Source organism: Ursus maritimus, unplaced genomic scaffold, assembly GCF_017311325.1.
Source record: "Ursus maritimus isolate PB19 unplaced genomic scaffold, ASM1731132v1 scaffold_25, whole genome shotgun sequence".
NCBI lineage: Eukaryota > Metazoa > Chordata > Mammalia > Carnivora > Ursidae > Ursus > Ursus maritimus.
Genome location: NW_024425008.1, coordinates 44,534,339 through 44,559,038, shown reverse-complemented (window position 1 = coordinate 44,559,038; position 24,700 = coordinate 44,534,339). Strand labels below are relative to the sequence as shown.

At 43.6% G+C, this 24,700-nt stretch overlaps 1 long non-coding RNA gene across 2 annotated transcripts in view; it reads left to right on the top strand.

Moving 5' to 3' along the window:
* LOC103673304 overlaps positions 1-24,700 on the top strand; it is a 92,154-nt gene that overhangs the window by 54,046 nt on the left and 13,408 nt on the right. The gene's annotated exons all lie outside the window — the stretch shown is intronic.

The following is a 24,700-nucleotide window of genomic DNA, read 5'->3' as shown; positions in this document are numbered from 1 at the left end:
TTTTTTTTTTTTGCCACACCCTGTTGAGATGTGGGTTTCATTTTGGTCACAAGCCCTTTTCACCAGGGGAATGCTCTTTCCTCTCATGCCTGTGGTGGGGGTGTGTCCCGTTCGGTTTCTGTGTCCTTCCGCTGATCTCCTGTCCTCATGCTGGGTGGGGTGCTCTGGGTGCAAGGTCTCCTTCTTACAGACTCACTGTCAGTGCCTCAGTCTTCGGGGATTTGATGCCTTTACTTCAAATCCTTTTATGCTTGCTTTCCCTTTCTCACACACCTTTCCCTGTTCCTCCATTTTCATCGTGCTCTTTCCCCCTCTTGTAGTTTCCATGTTCTCTATGCCCCACTCTCTTTTTCACGTTGACTTTCTTTCTCTCTGAAGATTCCATCTTCTGAAAGCCATCTTTTCCTCACTGCTGCTGTTTAGGGCCACCCACTCTGAACAGGGTAGAAAGTGCTCCCTCACCTGCTGTACCTAAAAATCTGAGCTCACCCACTTTCAGCTGCTGGCATTCATACTGCCAGCTAAGGATACTCTGAGATTCAGTGGTTTTGTGGTAGTTTTGTGACTTTCTAACTCTGGATGGCCAGAGAGGCCATTGAAACATGGTCATAGGCAGAAAGTAATCTGCTAATTGCCACAGGAATAGCAAGAGGACTGAGGTGACAAGCCATCAACATGGCCCCCAGGGATCCTTACGACCTGGTATTCACACCCTTCTGTAGTCTTCTCTTCTATGGAGTCAGAGCTGACTTGTGTGACCAGTAGAATACTGTGGAAGTCACAGTGTACGTATGACTTCTGAGACTAGAGAATAAAATATATTACGGCGTCTCACTTGGTTTCATGGAATCACTAGTTCTGGCTAAGGCAGCCATCATGCTGTGAGGACACTCAAGCAGCCCAGTGGAAAGGCCCACAGGTAGGGGAGTGGCGGCTTCCTGCCAAAAGCCAGCACCAACTTGACAGCCACCTGAGTAAGACACCTTGGAAGGAGATCCCCCAACTCCACTTACAGATTCAGATGGCTGAGGTCCCAGCGGACATCTAGGCTCGTGAGAGACCTGAGCCAGAACCCTCCAGCCAAGACACTGCCAAATTCTTGACCCACACGTATGAAGTTATGAGAAAATACATGATTCTTGTCGTTATACGCAACTAAGTTTTGGGGTGATTTGTCCTACAGCATTAGATGAATAATATCAGAACTATGTCCCAAAGACATGAAATAGCCCTTCTCTCTGTGGTCTTTTTCTGTTTACTTTTTGTAAATTTAAGGCTGTGGAGAGAAGTAACTAAGAGCATAAGCTTTGGCAGTAGGCCTGGTTTAGATCCCAGCACCATAAATCCTACTTTTGTGACCTTGGAATAAATTGTTTAACTTCTCTGAGACTTATTTTTCTTATTTTTAAAATGTGGGAGCCTGAAACCGTAAAACTCCTAGAACAAAATATAGAGGGCAAGCTCCCTGGTGTTAGTCTTGGCAATGATTTTTTGGATTTGACACCAAAATCGAAGGCAACAGAAACAAAAATAAACAAGTGGGACTACATAAAATTAAAAAGCTTCTGCACAGCAAAGGAAACCATTAACAAAATGAAAAGGCAACTTAAGGAATGGGAGCAAATATTAGCAAATTATAAATTCGTTAAGAGGTTAATAACAGAAATATACAAAGAATCCATAGAACTCAATAGCAAAACCCCAAACAACCTAATTAGAAATGCACAGAGAAACTGTATAGACATTTTCCCGAAGAAGACATATAGATGGCCAGCAGACACACGAAAAGGTGCTCAACATCACTAGTCATCAGGAAGATGCAAATCAAAACCACGATGAGCTATCACTTCACATCTGTCTATCATCAAAAAGATAAGAAATAACAAGTGTTGGTGATGAGGATGTGGAAAAAAGGGAACCCTTGTGCACTCTTGGTGGGAATGTAAATTGGTGCAGCCACCATGGAAAATAGTATGGCAGTTCCTCAAAAAATTAAAAATAGAACTCCCATATGATCCAAGAATTCCACTTGGATATCCTTGGGTATCTATCCAAAAGAAACAAAATCACTATCTCAAAGAGGTATCTACACTCCCATGTTCATTGTTCATTGAAACGTTATTTATAGTAGCCAAGACATGGAAACAATCTGTCAGTTGACACGCGAATGGTTAAAGAAAATGTGATACCAACAGAGTATTATTCAGCCATAAAAAAGAAGGGACGCCTGCCATTGTGAGAATACAGATGGACCTTTGCGGAATTATGCTAAGTGAAATAAATCAAACAGATAGACAAATACTGCATGATCTCACATGTGGAATCTAAAAAAACCCAAACTCATAGACATGGAGAGCACATTAGTAGATCCTAGAGGCAGGGTTTGGGGGCTGGAGAAAGTGAGTGAAGGTGGTCAAAAGGTACAAACTTCCGGTTATAAGATAAATAAGTTCTGGAGATGTAATGTACAGCATGGTGATTATAATTAGCAATACTGTATCGTGTATCTGAAAGTTGCAAGAGCAGCTCTTCAAAGTTCTTATCACAAGAAAAGAAATGTGTAACCATGTGAAATGATAGATGTTAACTAGACTTATTGTGGTAATCATTTCACTGTACAGTCATATATGAAGTCACTATGTCGCACACCTTAAACTAATTCAACGTTATGTATCAATTATATCTCAGTAAAATTTGAACAAAATGAAGTGGGGGAGAATGGTGGTACCCACTCAGCAGAGCTCATTTAAGATGATATATATAAACAAAATTATTCCAGATGCTGACATGGAATAAATGTTTAGTAAATGTTAGCTTGAAAAAGACAAAAAGATCCAACAGCAAAGGCAGAAAAATTCCCCTCAATGTTTCTTCCATTAATTATTTTCTGGTCAGATGTATATGAAGTTAACAACAATTTTAATCCAGTTCAACTTTGCTCTGCTATTAAATTCATTCCTCATTCAGTGTCTTGCTTTTGTGTGAATGAAAGTGTTCTAACCTTACAATGGAACACAGGAGTCCATGAGAACGCTTTGAGCGGTGCGTTAAATCAAGAGAAATTTGAGAACGGTGTCTGCCTTCCGTAATGGATAGAGCAACAATGCAGATTTTCATTATGAAAACGGGCCCTTCCTCAGTAGACCTAGCATTTTCTCTGATACAGAGCATGAGAGACACGGCTGCCATTGTTTCTCCTACCGCTATAAGTGCGCATTAGTGAAGCTTAACCACCAACAGATACACCTTCCAGAGAGCCTGTACAGTTTTACGATGAGATAAATAATTCAGAGTATGTTTAGACCCAAACTCCAGGCTTAAATTGTTAATGAATTGATCACTGTGACAGATCAATGGAGAGTTGCATCAGAATAGAGAACTACTAAATATTTATAGTGATTCTTTATTCAATTACTGAGTGATTCGCTTTCCCAAGCTAATAACTTGAGCTGTAAAGGCAGCACATTTTTTTCTTTGCAGAGTATTCTTCACTCTCGCAACCAGTTAATTAAGTTGTTTAGGAATAGAAGTTGTAAAATTCATGTTTAATGGCAGAATGAAAAGATTTATTGAAATTGATGATATGCTTAAGAAAATCTATTGCTGGGTCAAAAGAAGGTTTGTGAGAATTAGTTTTAAACAACCCATTAGGGTAGATCTCCAGCATTACTGTTAAGAATTAATTTTATTCAGAGTAAATAATTTCAAGTTTTTACATAATTATTTTTCTTGTCAGGGATTTCCTGTAACTGCACTTTAGTCTTGCGTATAAACCTTGTCTTAGGGGAGTAGACTAATACTTAAAGTAGACATTAATTAAATTACGTTGGGTTTTCATACTGTGCAGGTTTTTAATGTTTTTTGAGATAAAATCGACCCAATGGTGAACTTTGGTAGGCAAGATGAGTCTTCCACCCACGCGCACTTTGTATCAGTCGGGGTTCAAGGAGAGAAATAGAACCACTAGGAGATATAGATATATATTGATATCCCCATGATTTGTGTGTATATATGATTTTTAAAATAGGGATTTCACCTGATACAGTTGTGGAAGCTTGTTGAACAGTCTCTGTAAGGCTGTCATCTCATATCTGATGGGGTCCTGAAGTCTTCAGGGCAAGCAGATGGGAAAAGAAGATGGATAGAAAGAAGGTGAAGAGAACAAGGACCAGTTGGAATCCATGAGCATTGTTGGATGTCAATGCTTATTGTCTCCTACCTTGACGTCATGGGTGTCCTGCAGGAGAAGCCGATATCCTTTTTTTTTTTTTAAGGTTTATCTATTTACTAGAGAGAGAATGCTCACATGCACACATTCGAATGGGGGGAGGGGCAGAGGGAGAGAATCTCAAGCAGATTCCCCGCTGAGCTTGGAACCCCATGCGGGGCTCAATCTCAGGACCCATGAGATCATCACCCAAGCCGAAATCAAGAGTCAGTCGCTTAATCCACTGAGTCACCCAGGCGTCGCAGAAGCTGATATCCTTTGTTGTGGAGCTAAACACACCTGACCCAGGAGTGGTAGAAGATGCAGCAGGATCCAGAACAAGGTGGAGACACCCTGGAGTTACCTCATCCAAGGGTAAGTTACAGGCCTGCTCACTGCTTCGTATCAATAAGGCGAGCCAGCAGTAAGCAACAACATGTGTGCGCTACCAAAAACGCCTGCCTCCACCTCCTGAGCACAAGAATAAAGATGGCCGCTGCTCCATTTTCTCATTCAAAGTCTCGCACAAAGTTTATTTTTTGGTCCTCCCTAACTGGAAACTTAGCTGGACGGGAATTCTGAGAAACGTAGTTCCGCTTAGCTACCTCACCATATCGTAAAGCCACCGCATCCTTGGAACCTTTATACCATTTGCGTTCTCCGTCCACTTTCCGTGCTGGGTTTGAGTGCGCCTGGGCCTGTCAGCCAGCACCTGCAGCTCTTCTCTTGGATGGATGAGCTTCAGCTACTGGGGTTTCTTCCCCTGCAAGTGCCTGGGGATTTCCTTCCTTCCAGGGCAGCTGTTGGCCTATGCCTGACCAGTGTGTTGGTCCTCAGTGTATCCCAGTAACCGGGACCTCTGCTTTGGATCTAAGTTTCTCAATAACATTCTTCTCTGGCATCTCATATGGCCCAGTGGCTGAAATTTTTTCCCCAGAATCTTATTTTTCCCACGACAGGATACCTTAGGGAGGCTGTGCTTCTCTGAGATTGATTGACCATCTTTATTGATGGCCTGTATCAGATTTGATAGACCCTATGTCTTAGATCCCCCCCTCCTTTTCTTGTGAGCTGATTATCTTGGTCTGGACTCACCATGAGTCTTCCCTCTCACATGCCCTTACCATGAATGGCAAGTCCAGCCTGTGCTTATATATTCAGATCTTGGCCCTTTGGCCATCCTCCAGCCCTTCTGATCTGCATGTCAGAGTCTCCCCAGGCTGATCCACATTGCCGCTGCCTGAGCCATATTTCTGGCAAAAAAAGAAAAAGTTGGCAAAATAAAAATTTTTGATACTTGAAGAAATATGGAAGCCAAGGCTTTAAGAGTAAAGACAGAAATAATATTTATTCAACAGTGTTCCAGACAGTCTTTTAGATCTTGGACAAACCAAAGTCCCTGCCCAATGGAGCTTACCTTCTCACGGGGGAGAAAAAGGACAACAAAACCAGATAAGTATATCACGTAGGAGGCAGAAATAAGTGCTAAAGAAAACACAGCACAGCCGGAAGATGGAAAAGGACAGTGCGGATACGCTGTTCAGAGGGGTGGCTGGGAAAGTTCTCTTTGGTGGGGTCACATTTGGGCAGAGACCCGGATAAAAGGAAGGAGTGAGTCAAATGTACATGGGAGAAGAAACTTCCATGCAGATGGGACGCAGACGTGAAGTCCTGTTAGCACTGGAGAATAAGCAGGGAATTACTGCAGCCTACATTAATTGGTCGTGACGCATCCTGCTAAACACTTTACATATATTCTCTTTGAATTCAAAACGTTAATGTTATGATTAATGTTGCTATGAATGTTTTATACACATGAATTTTTCTTCACTTATTTCAATCATTTTCACAGGATAAATTTCCAGGAGTAGAATTTTAAGTCAAAGAACATGGGCATTTTTATAGCTCTTGGTATTTTATTACCAAATTTATTACCAAATTCCGAAAGGACGGGACCAAAAATTTACATTGCCACCAGGAATGTTGAATATAGTAAAGAAGTAAGTATTCGAATGGCATGTTTTGTTGCAAATGTCCACACTCAGAGGGACAGTTCATTATTTCCTCAAAGAATAGGGTGGAAAGATGTTGTTATCTGAACTTTGGTGCTTTGTGATGCTTTCTTTAAGGCAACTTTGCTTCCAGGGCACGTTTAATCAAAATGCACAGTATTAACCCGACACGGCCTCCCCAGATTACTGAACTGGGGTCAGAAGTTGCCCAAGTCCTGGCTTTACCTCTTACCCGCTGTGTGGCTTTGGGTAAATCTCTGAGCTATGCAGAGAGATTCAGTTTGCTCGTCTGTAAAATGGTGATTTGTACTTGGTAAAGATCTAATGAGCATAGGGTGATATCGTGTATATGGAAGCCCTTTCTAACTTCAGAGAATCCTACATATACTAGGTAGCTAATAGTATTTGCTAGGCATTCTCTGTCATTGTCCTCCAAACAAATATGAAGCACAGCGTTGTTTATTATTACTATTATTTAAGTATAATTAAAATAGCATTATACTAGTTTCAGGTGTAATCATAATGATTGAACAGTTGTATATGTTTCGCAGTGCTCTTCAAGGTCAGTGTACACAGTGTTTGTTATTAACATACTTCAGTGGATATTTTCCTGTGTGGCTTCCTCTTCTATTAAGAGAGCTCTCTGGGGCACCCGCATCCTCGCTCCCCACCCCCACCGCCATCCCCAATCCAGGTGCTTTGTGGGAAGTTGACTTTGCGCTAGGATCTTGAGGTGGGCAAATGACCCAGACTGAAACCAATCAGTACATCACCCCACCCCCGGATCCCAGTGATGGGTTCAAGGATGGGCATGTGACATAATGAGATGTGACCCTGGAATAGTAGCTGTGGCACCCAAGAGACCGTCCTCCTTTCCCCGCTGTGAGAATAGGTTGAGTATCTTGCCACCACGAGGAAGAGCCTGCACGGTGATGCAGCCAAGGCAGGAGAAGGGGGAGCCAAGAGAGGCGCAAGAAAACCCTGACAGGATCATCTGAGCCGTCCCCCAGCCCTGAGTCCAGCCTTGCTTGCCTTGGACTTGCCAGTTACACGAGCCAATACATGAGCCAATTTGAAGCCCAAAGATTTCAGAATTATACAAACACTGCACGTCCGCGTAGCACTTTTTGGTTTCCAAAGTGTTTCACCTATTATGTGTTTACCATTGGTTTCTCCCGGCATCCTTATGAGATAAGCGCAGATAGCCCTGTTATACAGTTTTCAAGGTGAAATGTCCAGAGCAGCATGTGTGGTAGTGACAAGCCAGTTCAACACTCAGGTGACACCTGCGTCTTCCTCCCTGTGGGGCTTGGAGCAAGTTACCACCTTCTCTGATTCTCAGACTTCTTGTCTGAAAAAGTGGGGAAATAATACTGTCCATAGAGATTTTCCAGTGCATTAGGTGAGCTGGAGGCTATGAAGTGCTTAGTACAGTACCTGGCCACAGGAAAGGAGTAACTAGTATCATAATTTCTGCCAAATCCCAGAGCTGGTGAAGATTAGTGCTGTGACCCAAACCAGGCCATAGCCCACTGTTTCTCACACCTCGCAGCACCGTTCCATCTATCATGCATCAGCAAACTTCTGTGGGGGCTTCGTTTGGGGGAACTTCGAAGTAGTAGAGAAACGCTCTGATGGCTCTTAGGCGCAAAAGAGGAACGACATTCACTGAGGAAGCATGGGGTCCTCCAATCCTTTTCCAAAGGGGGATTAAATCATGAATTCTGACTTACAGAAATATTGGAGGATATTCCTAGAAAACCTATTAAGAAAACATAACAAAGATGAACCGAATCCGTAAGGCGACATGGGGGAAATGTACCAAATAACTGGGTATTTATTTCCATATTGAATAAGCTGGCAGAAAGCAACAGGGCTCTTACCGAATTTGCTGACTTCATTTCTTTCCTTTAATATAATAGAAGTGTTGACACGCAAACTGAGTGGTGGAGCAACTGCCAGATGTTTTAAGTGCTGTTGCCTCACTTGAAATGGATGAATAATTGCATCTGATGCTGATGTATGAGCAGAGACAGGAGGTGTTTTTATGGGTCTGTTTCCTGTGTCTCTGTTTTCTTCTGGGTCTTGCCCAAGAAACTCATTAAGGTTTGTGTTTAATGATCTGATTGCAGCACCCACATATCTAACTGGTTAATGTAGTTATTAACTTTCCATTTCCAAGGCAATAAAATACCCCAATCCCCCATGTCTTAAGCCCAGAAGGAGAATCATTATATGTCCTGAACCTAAGGCACACAACGAATAGTGTTCAACTTGCCGCATTCAAGCATCTCCGTGCAGTGACTGACACAGCAGACGCGCAGAAAATGCAGAAGGTGCAACGTTATTATGAATCTGATATGCCTAGTTTTGTAATTGACACAATTGTCTTTTTACTCTGCCACCACTCATCTTGTTTTACTAGTTTTGGTTAAAGTGTCAGAAAAGTCCAAGATGACGTAAGTGCTAATTATCATTCAGTGTTTATAAAGTTTCTCTTCAGAAAAATCAGTCTCTGAGATGCTTCTGGAAACATTATACGCGTGGAGATTATTCATGATTTTGCTGCCACTTGTTCCTTTGCTACCTGGAGAAGCTCTATTCAAAGCCTTTTTAATCTCTTAGCACTTCAGTCCTCATCGGTTAGCATCCCATAGAGTCAATACTGCTTTTACTATTGGCGTGATTACCCGGCGACTCTAAATGAGATTCATTGGAACTTCATTCCCGAACCCAAATATCCAGAACCCTGATTACCTATGCTCTGTTTACAGGAGATGTCATTGGTGGAGGCTAAATTTAGAAGCAGGGCAGCGATGCACTGGGTGGCTGCTCTCTTGAGATAATTTGTAGTTGAAGAGCAGTAACTAAATGAGGTTCCATTGCAGAATCATTTATTTATTTATTTTTGTAAGCAAAAGGGATGCTCTGAGTAGCCAGCCACCTAAACACCATCTCCTCACACCCAGTGGACAAGGTGTGTTCCCAGTGAGCCCCGGGAGACCTGCTTGGCAACAGAGAAGGAAATGCTGGGGCGTGCACTGCTGATGGGTGACCGCACATCGGGGCTGAGCGCTGACGGATGGTCTTACTGCCTTCTGCTTGGACCTGGGAGTTACAGTTCAGTCTCTTTGTTCCCTCCTTGCAAGTGAAAATTTTATTATAAAGGATGGTTTGTGTACTTGCCCTAAATCCATTTTGGTTCTTCTTGTTTTCTGACCCCAGTGCTTCACTGTAGATTTTCTCCTGTTCCAATGCCTTGTCTCTGTCATTCATCATGCTGACGGTTTAATAGAATTGCAGGCTTGGCAGATGGTGCTGGAATGTCCTCTCCCACATGATGCTAAGGAGCTTTAACCCTAGCAGGGAGTTTCTTGATACATTGTTGCAGGAAATGGTGCTAACAATCCTGATATGACAAAGTGGCAACCAGAGGGAGAGTAAAAGTGTACAAGCATTGATTTCATGTGATTTTATTTTTAGTGCTTCTGGGGAAACCTCTGACGACGGATTCCTTAAGGTGCGTTGGGGGCCAGTACAGAGGCAGCTATGGTGGTGCACTTAGTTAAGTTAATAAAACTCCTAGGAGGGGATAGAATGAATTTTCTGGACATACCTTAGTAAGGTGTAGGTTACCTTCCAGATTAAGGCAAGAAGAGAGGGTCTAGCAAAGCAGAATAAATGTGAAAAGACGTTACAGCCTAATCAATTAAAAAAAAAAGTTACCACTCCTTGAGAATTTACCATGTCCCAGACCAGGATCTAAATACTTTACATACATTATTTAATTTAGTTTGCTCGCCAAACTTTTCAGGCAATGATTGTGACCAACATCGGTGAAGGTGTACTGTATGTCAGGCACGGTGCTAAACACTTTACAGGCATTAGCTCGTGTTTCTTCTCAATGACTTTGCCTCTCAACTATTTCATCTGTTCACTCTTGCTAGTCTCTACTGCCACCACCCAACCCAGGTCACCAACAGTATTTGAAAACTTTGTAAAACAAAATAAAAATCACAATACAACAAGGCGCCCGCGTTTCCAGTGTGCGTACATTCACATCCCCACAGGACCACCCTGATCAAGATAGGAAGCATTTCTAGCCATCTGCAGGGCTCCTCCCTGCCCTCTCCCAGTTGACACTCTCGGAAGGAAACCACTATTCTGATCCCTGTCACCATAGATTGGTTTTGCCTGCTCTTGAACTTCATGCAAAAGATTTGCCCTACGTATATCTTGGGTCTGGCTTCGTTTGTGTAACATTATGTTCCTGAACTTCATTCATGCTGTTGCATAGATCGATATTTTATTCTCTTTCTCTATTGTGTAGTTGTTCATCCTGTGAATACACAACAGTTATTTGTTCACCTACGATTGCTTCTTGCCTAAATTACCAATTAGCTTCTGATTGGTCTACTGGTATCTCTACTTGCCTTCCAAATCTTTTCTGCACTGCAGGGCCCGAATAATTTACTTCGACCTTCCTAAGGGAGATATGCACATAGACTCTGGCAAACACTAGAATTCTGACAAGTTGGGTTGCGTTTTGGGGTAGAGAGAGTCCCACTTAATCGTTTCTTGGCAACATACATTTATTGTGCAGCTAAGCCATGGTTTCTGCTCTTTAGGAGTACATAGCAAGTTCGTAGAAAGACAATTATATAAATTAATGCATTCCATGCAGTGTGATTGATGGTACCGCAGTTGTAGAATACCGGGTACAAGGGGATCATAAAGAGGAAGAGATCCTCCTCCAGATTCCTGTCCTTGGCTTTGACTCCTCTCTCACCGAGAAATCTTCTAATTACGGATTGGCCTCCAAGATTCCTGGATATCTGGAAGTGGGTCCTAAATAGGAGGCAGACCCCGCTCAGTCAAAACATCGTTGTTAAAATAATAACCTGGGTGGCTCAGTCGGTTAAGATCTGCCTTCGCCTCGGGTTGTGATCCCTGGTCCTGGAATCGATTCCCCCATCCAGCTCCCTACTCAGCAGGGAGTCTACTCCCCCTCCTCCAGGCAGTGCTCATGCCCCCTCTCTCTCTCAAATAAATAAATAAAATCTTAAAAAAAAATAATAACCTTGGGCTTCTGGTTGGTTTTGTTCCATGTCATGTTCTTGGCTGGTATGATCCTGTCCCTGAGAAACCGGCCAATTCCGTGTATGTGGACAGACATGTGTTTCAGGGGCACCTGGGTAGCGCAGTCGTTAAGCATCTGCCTTCGGCTCAGGGCGTGATCCCGGCGTTCCGGGATCGAGTCCCACATCGGGCTCCTCGGCTGGGAGCCTGCTTCTTCCTCTCCCACTCCCCCTGCTTGTGTTCCTCTCTCGCTGGCTGTCTCTCTGTCACATAAATAAAATAAAATCTTAAAAAAAAAAAAAAAGAAATGTGTTTCAGCTCTGAAATGCTGAGAAGCAGAGCCCACAAATGCCAGATGACATGGTTTGGGGACCAGGTGGTCTCTTCTGACATCTGTAGTTCCATAGCTTCCAAATATGTTCAGTTGAGCGCATTGTACAAATTAGACACCTCAGGTATACTTTTCAGTCTGACCTGGCAATAAAGTATAATAAAAGGCTTATCTGCTTACTTAGAATAGGTGTAAAGATAAGACAGTCAGCTTCGTATTTACATAATAAGACAATTTTCTTTAGCTGACGGTGTCAGGTCAATCTGTCTACCCCCGAAACTCTCAAATAGTTCCTTACTTTTTTCCTAGTCCTTGTCAAGAAGATGAGACTCGACTTTATTAAGGAGATTAATTAATTTTTTAACTAATTAATTAAGTTTACCAAGTGGAACTATATAAAAATGTAAATTACTGGTTGTTTTTATTTGCCATTTGTTTCTGGTGAGTGAAAAGTGAATTTTTTATTTCCATGAACATAAATAGTTTTGTTCTGAATTTGGTAAAAATTCAGCAGTGGATTTTAGAAGTTTATCTATTGAAATAATCACCAAAAAGTACACAGATCACGTACAACTCAACAAATGATGCCCGTGCAAAGTTGAGCAACTATACATATTTTATGGAGCTTTCCATTATTGTTTTTGTTCTGCTTTTTTTTCCACTTATGGTTATTTTATCTATGTAGGTACGGATAGAGTCTAAATAACTCTCAAAGGTTATCATGTTTATATATATAATAGCTTGTGGAGTCATTTCTTCTCTTGTTAGGCACTTGCATTTTTATTTTTTGCTGTTTAGTGCTGCAAAGGGATTATTTGTACAACTGACTTCTTTCTTTCTTTTGAGCCATTTTCTTGCAATGTGAAATTACCGGTTCAAAAATTAGGAATTATTTTAAGGCTCTTTTTATTTAATTTCATATGGCTTGTCATAATGTCAATGCAGAGTACCTTGAGTGATACTCATGCATACTTGTACACTACTGCTAAAATTGGATTTTATAATTTTTTATTTTCTCTCGTTTCATAGGAGTCTAATTGGATAAGGGGTTTCATAGGGTCTGTGTGCATTCAGTCTCTTCCTAGGAGCTAGCTAATAAAACGTGGCAAGTTAACGCAAGGACATCGTCTAACTGTATTTACGGTTGCGGGTGGGCGATATAGTTAGTATTCAGTTACCTGAATTTAAAATTAAACTAAAATACTTTTGAATTTTCATGAAAAATAAAAAGAATCCCCATGATTATTTTGTTTTGGGAAGGGGTTTGAACTGTCACATACTTCAATTGAAAATTCACTCAACACCTTTCAGGGGTTGGTTTGTTTTGTTGACGTGGAGAAGTGGGTCTCATTAAACTCGAGAGCTTCATTTCTTTTTTTTTTTTTTTTTTTAGTTTACTGGTTTTTACTGACATATAACTGACCTATAACATTACATTAGCTTGAGGTGTACAATTTAATGATTTGATATTTGTATAGATTGACAAATGATCCCACAGTAAGTCTAGTTACCATCCATTACCGCACATAGTTACAATCTTTTTCCTGGTGCTGAGAACTTCTACTCTCTCATCAACTTTCAAATATACAATACAGTATTGTTAACTATAGTCACCATGGTGTGTATTGTATCCCTAGGACTTAATTTATGTTATAACCAGAAGTTTGTAATTTTCACCCCCTTCACCCATTTTGTGCCCCCACCCACCCCGCCCCCCTTCATCTGGCTCTTAAAGAGCAGAGACTAACAGGGCATCCAGGAAGCAACTTTGCTGGGACTGAAACCTGAAAGCTTGGCCTCCCTTGCTTACTGGTTGGCTCTTCGTGTTCTGGTCCAGGGAAAGCCTGTGTGGACATATTGGCTAAGAACAACATAGACTCCACCTTTTTGAAGGGAAAAAGCTACCAAGAGTGGAGTCCTCTAAAAACTGATGGAAAATGGGCATGGATTATGAGTTAGGCATTTGGACATAAAGAGCCGGAACTGAGTTGCCCACAAGTTATCTTGACTTGCTTCTCAAAAGAGATGAAGCTTCTGAGATAAGATAAATGACTTCTTGGGAGCGGGAGAGGGTGTGGTGTCATGGTAGAGAACGTGGGGTTGGATCCGACCTTTTCCACTTACTAGTTATGTGACCCTGGGGGCCTCTAAGCCTTAGTTTCACAGTCTGAAAAATGGGAATGAAATCTCCCTCAAAGAATAGTTTTCAGGTTAAAATGAGATAACATATGTAACACCTGACACACAATCCGTGTTCAGTGTACGTTGTTGTTTTTCTGTGGATGCGTGTGTGGACCCGAAGCTTCATGAAGGTGGCGAAGGCTGCCCCAAATGGGGCACCAGAAGAGAATTTGTTGTTTCTGTATCCTGCAAAGGTGGCTTCAGGACCGGAAATGAGCCTGAGAAACAAGTCCTTCTACAGAGCTTCTAGAAAGTTTCCATAAGCGGGTAACAGAAATCTAAGCTGGGATCCCTAACTGATAAGAAGCATTTAGAGCCCTGACTTCCTCCCCCCCCATCTTCAAAAAAGTCCAATTCTATCCTTTGAGTGGTTTTCTTTCCTTTAAGCAAGAAACAGAGTCATATAAACTAAATGTAACCTATAATAAAAACGATTCGTAGATTTTTGGTTTTTTTAACAAGCCAAATTTTAGAAAGCCATGTTGTCTCACAGGTTTGCAGGCTGCTAGAACCTCAGAGCTGTGAGTGCACAGGGAGAACTTTTTTTATTTGTGGGCAAAGGAAGGTGACCTAGTGTTCCTGTGCTCTCTACGCTATTCATTGATAAATATGACTGCTTTCTTTCTTTTTTGCTTTTTCCTAAGACTGTATTTATTTATTTGAGAGACACAGGGAGAGAGCACAGAGGGGGAGGAGAAACAGGCTCCACGCTGAGCAGGGAGACTTACACGGGGCTCAATCCCAGGATCCCCAGAGCATGACCTAAGCTGAAGACAGACGCTTAACTGACTGAGGCACCCAGGTGCCCAGATATGACTGCTTGTGAAAAATACCAGTCTTGGGTACGACCTCGAGTACCAAGGCGCTAATGCAAGTCGTCATGAGCCACAGATGCAAAACAAAAATCCCTACTGAATCCCTCACTGGAGGCGGAGTATTGGGTATCGATCCCTATAACCGGCTTTGAAACTTCAAACGAGCTGTGTCTGCAACATCAGCCACCCGGGTTTCTCCCCTGCCAAGGGGCTCTGGGAGCTAAGGATCGAAGAGTGAAATTATTTTCGGCACACCTTTTAGCCCCCCCCTCCCCCGGTGAGGTCTTCGCGGACTTGGCAGGTAGGCAGCCACGCCCCCTGCGAGCTGTGCCGCCAGGGGGCGCTCCCGCGGGGAGTCTGCGGGGACCGGTGTGGCAAGGAGGCGAGGGAGCTTTTCTTCTCAAGAGACCAGAAGTGTCACCTGACTAATGTGTCTAGACACAGTCTTCACAAAACGGGAGGCCCAGGGTACATGTTTAACCTCAGACCCCCCTTCCCATGCGGCAGTGTGGAATTGCCGTTCAAGCCACATTTTCCTGGTGTCATTCTCACTGATGAGAAGTGAAAAGATGAAGGAAAAGGCACTTAGACAAGGACAGGAGACACCTCCAAAACTCACTTTCTCTTAAAAATTTAGGATGTCGTGAATAATAAACAAACACGTGGGTTTGGGGGAAAGGATCCCATAATCATGTTCTTGTTTTTCTTTCAAAACTCTGAGAGTTCTTTGTCTTTATTTTTTTTTTTTAAGATTTTATTTATTTATGTGACACAGAGACAGCCAGCGAGAGAGGGAACACAGCAGGGGAGTGGGAGAGGAAGAAGCAGGCTCATAGCAGAGGAGCCTGATGTGGGGCTCGATCCCATAACGCCGGGATCACGCCCTGAGCCGAAGGCATACGCTTTAATGACTGCGCTACCCAGGCGCCCTGTCTTTATTATAATATATATAAGGAGCCATAAATTCAGAGACCTTCTTCGCAATTATCTAAGAACTATAGAACCAGAAACAGTCATCAGCAGTTAGTCCACTTTACTGTAGTGATATAATTTCTACTCAAAGTTTCCACACTTATGATAGAAGGTCAACTCCATGAGGCCAGGCGATCTGCCTAGTTTAGAACAGTATTGAAACTGCAAAAAACCATGCCAGGCACACAAGAGATGCCTAGTGAAATTTTGTTGAATGAATGAATGACTATCTATTTTCAAAAAAAAGATATTATCTTAGTAGGCACCTCACAGGCGATCTGCCTAGTTTAGAACAGTATTGAAACTGCAAAAAACCATGCCAGGCACACAAGAGATGCCTAGTGAAATTTTGTTGAATGAATGAATATCTATTTTCAAAAAAAAGATATTATCTTAGTGGGCACCTCAATGGAAACTTCAGTTTTCCCACTAGGGCCACTGTTTCTTTAAAAACTGTTTTTGGGGGGTGCCTGGGTGCCTCAGTTGGTTAAGCACCTGACTCTTGGTTTTGGCTCAGGTCATGATCTCATGGGTTGTGAGATCAAGTCCCACGATGGGCTCCATGCTCAGTGGGGAGTCTGCTTGAGATTCTCTCCCTGTGCCCCCTCCCCACACCCTGGGACATGCTCTGTCTCTCAAATAAATAAATCTTTAAACACAAAAAACCTGTTTTGGGGCACCTGTGTGACTCAGTTAGTTAAGTGGCTGACTCTTGATTTGGGCTCAGGTCATGATCTCAGGGTGCTGGGATTGAGCCCCGTGTCGGGCTTCCAACTCAGCACAGAGTCTGCTTGTGATTCTCTCCTTCTCCCTCTGTCCCTCGCCCTGCTCCCAGGTACACACTCTCGTGCAGGTACTCCCTCTCTCTCTAAAATAAATAAATAAACAAACAAATATTTTTAAAAACCCAACAACTGTTTTTGATGCTTATGGGAGTCACTAGGGATATGGTCTGTGAGGTTTTCACAGTATCAAAGAGATCCACAATCTGGAAATACCCGGGAAACAGCGATGTGACACATTCCTCTGACTCTGACGAGCCCCCAACATCACCCGCTTTTGCTCATGTTAAGCGAGTTTATGAGGAGATGTCCAGCTTTCCCTAGAAACATATTTCAATTGATAGACTTTTCTCTGACATCTAACCTAAAACTATCCTGCTATAAAGGGCTCGCCTAGTTTTGTTTGCTCCTTCGTGCAGAGGAAGGAAGAATTTGTCAATATATTTTACGTTCATATTTTTGGGCAAACTGTTATCTCACTCCTCCAATTCTTTTCCTCTAACATCAATCAACAATATTTACAGAGTCTCTATTACGAGTGTAGCACTGTGCTTTCCCATGGCTTCATGCCTTAGTTACGAGAACTTAGATAACATTCTCATTCTTTTCTAAATTTTCTCCAATTTGTTCACAGCTCTCTTCAAATATGAACCCACAAAATTAGGCATACAATGGTGAGTGCATTAGAAAAACACAGCCTGTGCGTAGGTTTTTCTGGGACACCTAGTTTCCTTTCATTCAAAAGCAGAAAAAGGGACCTTGATCAATGAAGCCCCTTTGCAGGTGTGGCACAGAGAGAGGGGGTTGCAAGCACTGAGACATGCTAAGGAACTTGATGTTTCCAAAATGTCTCTGCGGGGATATAATTTTTCTTTCATAGAAAATAAGTAGCACGTTATAATCAAACTTTCAAAATGTGGGAGATTTTCGTGCTTTGTTTGGCTCCGTATTAGAGTTATTGCCACAATTACACTGTGAAACAAACCATTTCCAAACTCAGAAGCTTACAAAAACAAGCATTTACTCTGATGCTAATGGGTCTGCAGGTCTACTGGGGTTCAGCGGATCCTGTCCGTCGCTCGGGGCTGGCGTTGAGGGGGCAGCTTTGCTTCACGTTGTTGGTCACCCGGGTTTGTCTCCTGGGTGTGGGAGGGTTCATGTCTGCTCCACATGTCCTCTCCTCCTCCTTGCACTAGTGGCGACACTGAGTTCTTGAGAAGAAGGGCAGGAGTGCAAAAGGCAAGCATGTTGAAGGCCTATTTCTGTCTTGTCTGCTAACATCCTTTGGGGGAAAGCAAGTTGCATATCCAAGTCCAATGTCAATTGGGGCAGAAGAGGATGCGCACCCACTGTGGGAGAAGTAACAGCGTTTCTCAAACAGTGGGAGTGTTTATTTGTTGAACAGTAATCTCAACGATCACCTGGCCCACTTAACCGTAAACTTACAAAGGCAAAACATTGGTCTGTTTTGCTTGGCTCTGTATTCCCGAGGCCCTGCACAGGTAGTGAGTGACTCAAGGAACATTTGTCAAATGAATGAATGAATGAATGCATGAATGAATGAATGAGTCAATGAATGAGAAAGCCAGTAACAGACCCAGCGATAGCAGACTAAGAATAGTATTAATGGCAACAGAGTAGGGTATCTTCTTTATAACAAAGGCATTAATTTTAATCAGATCTTTCTAAATGTATGACACAATTTGCCCTAAGATAACTGTAGTGTGCGTGCAAATAAAATCACGTGTCTATATTCTAATGTCCTTTGTATTTGTCGTCCCATGAACGTAGTTCAAGAGGGGCTCTTCTGGCCGGGAGGCCCTTCTACACCAGATAAACACGAGGGCGTCCTGTGACTTGCGGTGACTAGAGCCTGGCTCCGCACAAGCTGTTCTGCTCTGAGCCTCCCTGCAGGGCTGGGGCATGGGCTGAACCCGAGTCCCCCGGGGGAGATCGCTGCCGGGCAGCTTCCCCGGTTACTGTGGCCCTGACCAGCTGGATCCCGTGCCTTGAAGCTGTGCTGCAGGGAGCACTTCGAGTGTCTCTGCTGTCCACCCCACTCAGGGGCAGCGGAGACAGCTCCCACTTCCCAATCGTCCTGCTGTCGCTGATCCTGACGCCTGGACCGGACCCTGGGCTCGAGCAGCTGCTGTGGCACCTGGCGGTGTTGGCGATCCCGCCTGGCTGGCCTCGTGGACCACAGTGTCCGGGAGTCACTGACGAATTGCCTGGGGGAGCCAGACCGGTTATCTAGGGCAGATCCAAGTCTGGCTGCGAAATAAATGGTTGAACTATGTTAAATTTGGTCTGGACTGAAGCTTCATGCAGGAAAAAAGTGAGGCGATTGATCATGTCAAACATCTCGACAGAATGTAAATTTGAGGCAGGCAATTTATCTGCCTCATTCCCCATTACCGTCCCAGGGACTAGCACCGGGCCTGCTTTTTGGCGTATCTTCAGTTAGTAGTCTTTGAATGTATAAAAGAAAAGCATATGCATTCTCCAAACTATTTATATTTGGCTTTACAATCATTTTTTTCAATTTGCTATAATATGATGTTATCAAATTAGTGATACTTCAAAATTAAATGAAATTTGATTCAATAAGTTCTATGTTTAGAGCAGTAACTGGCACATAGTAAGCACTATGTAGGATTTGACAAAGTAAAATAAGTTCCAAACCAGAATGAAGTGACTTTCTTGTTTTGTTTTGTTTTGTTTTGTTTTTTCCTATTGGGAACAAAGTACAAATGGTCTGACTTCTCCGTCAGGGCTCTCTGTTCTCCCAGTGTCGTCTCCCCTCTGGTTATATCACTTCGAACAATGATAGGGATGAAGACAACGGTGTCACAATGACATCCAGTATTTATCGAGCATCAGGCATCGTGCGAAGGGTTTCGTGTGCATTATTTCCTTTGGTCCCTAACACAAGCGTATGAGTGGAGCATACCTTTTGCCAAGGAACTGACAGCTCTCTTGGACAGGAAATGAGGAAGCCGGTCTTCTGACTCGAGTCTGTGTCTTTTCCAGCTCTGTTTCCGACATGGAAGGGGCTGCAGGTGGCAGTCTTCACTTCCCTGTCGAAGACACGTGGATCTCAAGTGCTAACTGAAAGAGGTGTCCGGTTTTTATAAACTGCCTCTGAAAACTCGTCTTTGCTGTCTTGAGAGACAGTCGTTGAGAGTGGAGGCTGTCAGTGTGCGTCTGAGCAGCTGGGCCCGCGCTCCGGGAAGAACTCAAACCTCCTTCCCCTGAGCTCTTGCTCGGCTCAGACTCTGCCCTGAGCGCCTGTAAATGATGAGGATCATAAAGATAACGGATAAAAGGGATAAAAGCAGGTGATACGGGATGCGGGTGAAGCAGGGCGGGTCTTCTCGGATCGAGAATTCCCGGGGAGGGCTTTTCAGAGACTTGACCTGCGATGCCGGAGGCCGCTGTGTCTCCCGGGTGGAGGACTGCAGCTTTGGCCGCTCCGTGCGCCCCGGGAAGACAGACGCTTGCCACGCTTTACTGCAGGGACGATTGGGTGCAGCGCCGTCGGCAGACTTCCACGAGGCAGCCAACTGCAGACTTTGCAGAGTGAGCCGCGACTCTGTGTCCCTCTGGAGAAGGGCATGTGTTGGGTCTCCCTCTTGAGAATAGCGCCCAGAGGAGGCTGTGCCCAGGCTGACAGTAGCTCTTTCAGTCCTCGCCTTGGCTCTGACATTCTGGATGGAGTTTGCTGCTGGGGCTCTGTAAGCAGCCGTTCCCTTGGCAGCAAGAGAGTAAAGGGACCCGAGCTTGCAGCTTGCTGACCACCGCGTAACTCCTCACGGGGATGATGGGATGCTATCCTTCAAAGTGACGCCCGTGAGAGGCACGTTTGTCGCTCACAGCGAGGCCGCCCTTTCAGAGGGCAGTGAGGGGTTCCATTGTTCAGCTCTCAGTTTCAGCAGACGGCACAATTCCCAGGGTGATGTAATAGTGTTCTGCTTATCAGGTTCCGTGGGACAGCTGCAGAGAAGAGTCCGCATTACCTGCAGGACAATGGGCCTGGCATGACGCTACCGTGTCAGGCGCGGGGAAAACATCCTGGGCCCAGAAAGCATGAAGGTAGCCCAACAGCCTCCCTCCCCCCCTTCAAGGGTCACCTTCTTCTGTCGTGCGTCATGAAAGCGGTGGTCAGTTCCCCTGGCTTGCTACCTGGCCCTTAACCATCTTTCTCAGCGCTGCCCTGGTTTCTGCTCAAAATGACAGGGTTGTGGGCCTCCTTCCACATAAAGCGGCTCGGGGTTGCTGGTCTGCAGGGAAATGATCATTTCCTTTACTGCTTCATCCCTAAACTGTCCAGAGTCCCTAACCCAAGGCTGCCGTGTGTATAGACTCTTAGCAACGTGCTTTGGGTAACAGAGGGAAGGTGGATCACAGCACGGAACAAGGTAACGTCAAAAATGTAAAACCAGGGAACTACTTAAGAACAAGATTATTCTTAAGTATCTTGTCCATTTGCCGCAGGACATTTTTTTCTGTTTCCCCTACCTTGTTAGGAGTCTTCTCTCTTTGCCTTTCCACACTTCCTACATGACCCTGCAACACCCAATTACCTCTTCCTTTTTGTACCTAGTGATTCAGCTTTTCATACCTCCCTTCTCCACCCAGACCAGTTCCTTGACCTGCTTTTGTGTGGCCAAAAGCTTAAGAAGGAACTTTGCTCACAGACAAGGCCTTCTGCACAGGCTTTGCCTGAGCTGTGCAAAGAACCAGTGGGCACTTTGGAATTGCATTTTCTCCCTTAATATGGTAAAGGTCAGGTTGTCTGGGGGGACTCTCACCAGTTTGGGTGGGGGACAGGAGAATGATGGAAAAATACATTAATTTTCTCTTTCTTCCTATGTCCTGCCTGCTATTTGGAAGAAGTCCCCAGGAATAAACATCCTGGGACTCAGAGTTACATAATGAAGCTGACTTTTGAAAATTCCTACTTAAGCTCAGGGCAGAGATAGGCCTTATTGAGGATGTTACCCACTCTAACCATTTCTGGAAATAAATTCTGCCCACACCCTGAGTGAACTTGGGAACAGGTTGCCCAAAGTGAGCCCCTCAATGAGAACCCAGCCCAGTTACCAATTGATGGCAGCCTGAGGGACCCTGAGCAGAGGACGAGGGCTAAGCTATATGGAGACCTCTGGCCACAAAAACTGTGAGATAAGAAATGTGTGTTGATTTAAGCCACTATGTTTGTGGTATCTTGTTACGCAGCAATACGTGACACATACAAGCCACTACCTCGTGGAGTTGTCAGAATTAAATGAATTAAAGCAGGTAAAGTCTTCAGAATACTGCCTGGCACCCAGGAAGCAGATGTGAGCTACTCAAATACTAAGGAGTTTTATAAGTTTCCTTTCATAGTTCCTGAGTCAGCAACTTGGGTGCTACGATGTGCCCACATAATCCCTTTTTTCAAACTTCTTATAGCTTAGTGGGAAAATAATTCATTAAAAATATTTATAACTATAAGGAGTATTCTGAAGGAAAAATCCAGAATGCTATGGGAGGATATAAAGGGACCTTGGACTCAGGCAGGGATTAATTGAGGAAGTGATGTTTAAGCAGCAAAATGAAGGCTGAGTAGCAGAAGGGGATAAACAGTGGGAGAGCAGTCTAGATCAGCGCTGTGCGGAAGAACTTTCTGAGATGATGGAAGGGTCCCCTGTCAGTTCTGTCCAACTCAGGAGCCCCTAGCCATATATGGCGATTGTGGCTTTCAGCATAGCCAGTGCAGCTGATGAATTGACTGCAAATTTCACTTACTTTTAATTCATCTGCATTTAAATATGCCCACATGTGGCTAGTGGCTACTATGTAAGAAGTGTAGGGAAAAAGAAGAACATGTTGAAGGATCCTAAGGCTTGAAAGAAATGTTTTCTTTAAACAACTGGAAGACGTCCAGTTTAAGCTGTTACAGGTTTATAGTTCTGTTATTTGGTCAAACATCAACAGTACTAGCGAATACTTGTACGTGTTTATTCTGTGCCAGCACTGTTCGAAGCCTATGCAAACTTATTTATACCTCAGAATGGCTTTTGTTACCTGCATTACAAAGGTACGGTGTGGTTCAGCTAACTTGCTTCCGGTGGAGTAGCTGGGGATTAACTGAGCTGTGCAGGCTGGGTCCAGAAGCAATACTTCACTGCATAATACTGACTTTCATACAAACTGAAAAGGATTGGAAGCTGTGTTTGGGAGCAGGGGATCCTTTTGTTCTCTGCTTAGGCCACTGTGCCTGCATATATTGTAGAAATGAAATATCTTCTGATGGAATAGAAATGTTGTAAAGTAATAAAAAGGAATGTGTGTATCTAATGAGCTCTTTCTGAGAACACACATGTTGTTATGTGCAATTGTATTTTTTGGAAAGTCTTTGGTATTTCTACTGTTTACGATGTCCTTATCAAAGCCTAGAGGGAGGACAGTTTTCCAACATGGAAGTTTATACCTCCTGTGTTTTGCGCTAACTTGATCCATCATTTAATAATTGTTTCCATGGACCCGGGGAGTCAACGGCGTAGGGCGCAGTAATTATTTTTTGTTTTATACTACTCATAACAACCAAACTATCTTTGTGTAAAATCTTAAAACTTGAAGCACTGCATTTCTACTTGCAAAGGTAAACAATGGGTGCTTAGACCTGTTTCAGAGAAGTGTTCTCTGTATACATTGGTATAATGTACGTAAGATGTCAGGGAGTATGAAAAGAATGGCCGTTTCTTTGTCATGCGTCCTTATGAAACTCATAGCACTAAAATATCCCTCTGGAGGGATGGTTTAGTGTCAGCATGGCTCGGGTGAAAAGGAGACGGAGAGAAAAGGGCTGCTGATCTGTTCTGAACATTTTAAGCACATTGTGAACCCGGTGGATGTTAGGAGACTACACCACCAGAGGGAGTGGGATTACATTTTTAAATGTTTAATCCCATCACTAAACATATTCTACCGGTTGATTTAGGGCTACAGTTAAAGGTGATTTCATACATGATTAAAAGCCAAAATCTGTTGGGAAGAACAGATGCTCCAATTACCTTTGGCTTCATTTAATTGGATTCCTGAAAATAAGAAATGCCTAGAAGAATTACTGTCAGTGCTTTAATACAAAAGGACTCAGCATTTGTCAATATTATCAAAATACCAAGGAAGTGCTATAGTGGCTTCTAAACTCAGGATATTTAGAAAAGCAGCTTAAATAGTAAAAGCACCTGTGGTTATAACGTGGAAGTTACTCTTACCCACTACTGTGAGGAACTCTTATCACCTGACTTGTTAGTTGAAGTTTCCTTTCTCCTTGTATTTGTGATTTTAAACTTTGAAATTAATCAGAGCTTGTAAATAACACAGACATACCGGTTCAAACCTCCTCAGGAGCTTCCTGTAATCCGAGACTGCCCCCATACCCGGAGGGAAGGGAGAGACCGAGGAAAGAGGCAAACCACCCCAGGCTAAGAGCAAAGGAATTTACTAAGGCAACTCATCTCGTTGTGGGCAAGATGCTTAGATCTCCGCACCTGCCTGCTGAATCTTAAGTCTATACAGAGGCCTTCACTGGGTTTGGTCACGTATGCTTCCAGATGATCTCAACAGCACCCCACTAGCTCAGGTCTAGGTGTTTGGAGCAGCTTGTGGGAGTGGGGAAGGCATCTGGAGCCACATCCCAAGGATAGGGGTGGGGGTGAGGAGCCTCTGATCGCCCGGGGCCAGCTCACGGGTCAACTGGCAGTCACGTCCTCTCCATGACCTCCCCCAACAAGAGAACCGAATACAGTTCTTTGTTTAAAGGAAAATGGTAGACATCAATATCCAGATTTTAAAATACAGTGGAATACTCTGGCATCAAGGAATCTCCAGATAGAAAGCTGTATTAACTTCAACCTGGAAATAATCACCTACGTGCCCATTTGAGGTGTGAATTCCTACGAAAAACAGCCCAGGTAACTCTGTGGCCCAGGCTGTGAATTCTCCTGGATGGCAGCTGGCACCTCCAGGATGTGCCCCTTAAAATGAATGGAACCCCTCAGTCCTTGTTCCTGTCAGGCATCATCTCTCATCCTACGATATAATAATGCTTTACATGTATTGTTCTCCAGCCCCATGCAGTCCTAAGTGCTTTAAGCACACTGTCCCATTCTATCCTCCGCATGACTCCAGAAAATAAATTATATTTTTATTCCCACTTGACCAATGAGAAAACTGTGAGGACTGCAAAGCCCTGAAAATATTTGAAAGGATCAATTGACCTTCCCTCTGTCTTTCCTTCCTCATTTACTCCATGTGAGATACCATGTTTGGTG